The sequence below is a fragment of the Mastomys coucha genome, chromosome X (assembly GCF_008632895.1).
Source record: "Mastomys coucha isolate ucsf_1 chromosome X, UCSF_Mcou_1, whole genome shotgun sequence".
Taxonomy (NCBI): Eukaryota; Metazoa; Chordata; class Mammalia; order Rodentia; family Muridae; genus Mastomys; species Mastomys coucha.
Genome location: NC_045030.1, coordinates 139,313,686 through 139,317,779, shown reverse-complemented (window position 1 = coordinate 139,317,779; position 4,094 = coordinate 139,313,686). Strand labels below are relative to the sequence as shown.

General features: G+C 31.0%; 1 long non-coding RNA gene across 1 annotated transcript in view; it reads right to left on the bottom strand.

Moving 5' to 3' along the window:
- Positions 1 to 1,404: 1,404 nt before the first annotated feature.
- Positions 1,405 to 4,094, bottom strand: part of LOC116094976 — an 11,170-nt gene continuing 8,480 nt past the window's right edge. The window contains exon 2 of the long non-coding RNA XR_004120378.1: positions 1,405 to 1,511. This is a non-coding gene — a long non-coding RNA (uncharacterized LOC116094976). The remainder of the gene's footprint in view (positions 1,512 to 4,094) is intronic.

The window sequence follows — 4,094 nt, the reverse complement described above, 5'->3', positions numbered from 1 at the left end:
CAGTTTGGCAGTTCCTCTGGAAATTGGACATAGCACTACCAGAGGACCCAGCTATACCACTTTTGTGCTTATACACAGAAGATGCTCCAACATGTAATAAGGACACACGTTCCACCATGTTCATAGCAGCCTTATTTATAATAGCCACAAACTGGAAATAACCCAGATGTCCCTCAACAGAGGAATGGATACAGAAATTGTGGTTCATTTACACAATGGAATATTACTCAGCTATTAAAATCAATGAATTCATGAAATTCTCAGGCAAATAGATGTTACTTTAAAATATCATCCTGAGTGAGGTAACCCAGTCACAAAGGAACACACATGGTATGCACTCACTAAGTGGATATTAGCCCAAAAGTTCTGAATGCCCAATAATCAAATAAGTGGGCTATGAAAAAATTGAAGATTGTTGCTATTTTTACTCTCATTATAAATTACATTCATGGAATAGTATTTTTGGTAAGTAGAAATATTGAGTACCCTGAAAACCTGAGGAATACTTAGCCTCTGTACACAAAAGACACCTAAATAAATCATAAAATCTATACTAATTTTCTCAGACATAAATTATTCACAGTGACCTTCAGGCCTGCTGACATGATAGAACTGCTACTTCATGCTAATTTATTATTGATTCACACAATTATGAGCAACACTTACACAAAAAGTAGACTATGATACCAAGTTCTAATATGATAACTTAGAAAATGTAAATTGTAGTACGACCTTGCTCCTGAAGGTTTTAACGTAGATATTCTGTTCTTCAGAGAATAGTTAATTTATATCAAAGTGTCTATTCATGTTAGTAGGTTGGCTGGATAAATCACAATGAAACAATCATTGATAACTTCTGTTTAGAGGATTTTGACTGAACTTTTAAACTATTGATGAGAAAAGTCCTGCCTAAATAGTACTGTTTAAAATTGTGCAAATATCCTACTTCTTGAAGAAGCATGAGGTGGTTAAGCATGATTGACAACATCCTTTGGAGTGAGCCAATTGTAGTATTACCTAGGGGAGACAAACTTGTAACTCGCTATACAGTTCTTGTGTTGGAAAATAACAAGGGATTTTACATTTTCTTTACAATGCTGCTATCTTCTTAATGTAGCTAAAAATTATAAAACCCTAATTTGGAAATTAATCATCTATAACACTTCTGCTGTATGCAAGAATAGTGCTGAGAAATTAAATTGATCAAAAATTTGTTCTGGAAGTTCTAGATTAACACAAACATAGTTCATGATATTTGAAAGAAAACATTTCAATTACCCCCTTGTTTTATTAATATTAACAATAAACAGTAAATGCAGCAAAGATTTATGAACTATATTAATATTTTCACAAAGCATGGTTAACTTTAAATGTGACAATCATTTTAAAAAGTTGAAAACACAATTACTCTATAACAATATTTTTATAACCAACAGATATTACCAATCTTGTCCCAGTAATTCTCCAGGATATATGCAGGTGTTAGATAACCGTTTTTGACAGATATGATTCTGAAAGAAGAAATAATTCCATGGTTTTTATCTTTTAAAATTTATTTTCACAATGTACCAGACAAGCATTCTCAACATTTTTCTATAATATTATGAAATGTTAAAAATTCTTCTTAACATTCTGTCAAGAAGAAATTAGTCAAATTCATAAAGATAAATACTGCATTTGCATTTTATATAGAAAACTCTAGATTTAATGTTGAATTTGAGTATGTGTATGTGAACATGTCATAAAATCAAAGAGGGGACCATGGGAAAGAAGAACTAGGGGAGGAAGTAAATGCAGCAACAAATTGTAATAGGATTCTTGTGACATGAAAACAGAAGGAAACTCTGGAGAGGACATAGAAAGGGAGTCAGCAAGACAGGAGAATCAACACAATGGAAGAGATAGATGGACAAGAGCATAATGCCATAGTTATGTAATTTCAAATTGATTTTAAAAGTTCAAACTCATGCAAAAGGGAAAAGGGAGTAAATAAGAGCAAAGAGATAGAACTGTGATCAAGCAAATTTGGTTAAAAAATAACATGGCTCAGCCCATCTACTAATTTCAAATGTTTCCATGCTTTAATTAGAGTAGGTATTATTGAAACGTTCTGTAAATTTAAGATCCAGTGTCTCTTGTGATTTTAAAAATTTAAGAATAGATTTCAGGCAGTAATAAATTAGGTGATAAGCTTTGTTGATGATAATGACAGTTTCTAATCATTTCTGCATTCCTATTGTGAGCAGAGTATACCAATTCCTTCTAGTTTTAATATTTTCAGTTCACATCATAGATAACTTAGAAAAGGAAATCTGTACCTCTCTGCATATTTAATGATGATAGAGCAAGTTGACAATGTAGACAATAGCTATTCTCCAAAAGTATCCTCCAAAAGAGGAATTAAATTTTGAAATGTTAATTATAATCTTGTGACAGCAACGATGGCACATTTAAATAAAATGGCAGGAAATGTGAAATTATTTTTTAACAACATTGTTCCTTATTTGCATCCGATTTATACCCTGTCCCTATAAAAGTTAGAGCTCTGTTATTTTGAGAAGTGGACACTGATAAAATTTAGAAACAGGATTGCAAGCAAACATTGCTGTCAATGTAAGCAGCTTTCTAACCTTAATTTTATCAAGAGAACAGAATATGTCACTCAAGATTTAAGATGAAAATGGAGCAACTATTAAAATGAGCTTTAGTTAATTAAGTGTAGCATATCACAGGGCATGTTGAGAACATTAAAAAAAAAAACCTACAAACACAGTTAAAGTAAAGTTGTGCCACATAGGAAATATTTATTCATATGGCAGAACCAGAGTTCTTAAATATGCAAAGCTAGAGTGCAAATACCTAGAATCATCGCAATCATGTTTGTCTATACTCTATGTTCAATTCAAGAACATAAGCTCTATAAATACACAGATCATTTAGCCAGCCTCAATCATGTAAAAGGAAGTTTTAGATTATAGAGAATTACATACATTATATGAGAAATTAATTTAAAAACTGAGTAATTGATGCTCTATGAAATTTTGCATGCTTGTATGGCTTCTATAGAAACAGTGGTGCTACCATTATTTTTCCATTCATATTAGAACTTTACTGGGATTCTGCCTTTAGTCATTTTTAACCAAACCCTGGGTCAACAATTTTGTTTTCTTTTCACTGTAGCATAGACTAAATAATTTCTTGATGTGCCTCTTTGATTCTTATCATCCTGTCCTTTTGATCCAAACAGTATATTTTGGAGCATAAAACTCCTCTCCATTTTTTATTGTAATGTTTTATTCCTGGAATAACACTGACCATAGCTCACTAAATGTACTCTCTGGTATATTAAAAAAATGCTATTTCTATTTTCTGTGCTTAAAATCTACTGGTTAATTTTTAGATGAACTTTTAACTGTGTTGTTTAATTTTTATATAATTTATTATTTATATACCCCTCTCTTCTAGAAAAGATTAGAAGTGTTCAAGTAATAGCCCAGTAAGTTTGGTTTTTATAGATTTAGTTTCTATCTTAAAAATAATAGACTATCTCACCAATAAATGCAGATCTTAAGATCTTGGTGAGGACAGATGTTTACATGAGTGGCAACTCAAAAATAAATGAGGGATTATGAAATTGTAGAACAGAGAACGACTTTGAAAATCATCCTGCAAGAAAGTCTCACTTTAACATTGAGAAAATAAAACCTCAAAGTTAAATTGAGCTCAGTACCACCTGTATTTATGACATTATTTTATTATTTTAAACAGTAATACTAGGAAAAAATAAACTTTCCTTGTTACTCAGAATTCTAGGAAGGTAAGCTGCCTTCCTGTAGCTATATGCAATATATTGACCATTCATCTTGAGATGAACTACCTAAAAATAAAATATTTTTGAACATTTTTTCATATATCCAAACCAAATAATTCTCAGTTGCAAATAGCACCACTACAGAGGAGGAAATTACAAACAACTAATTTCGACTTTTCTTTTTTCTTTTTCCTTCTTTTCTTTTTCTTTCTTGTTTTTGTTTTCCTCCATATGCTTTTTTCTTTTATTTATTTATTTTTATTTTGTTTGTTTTTCGAGACAG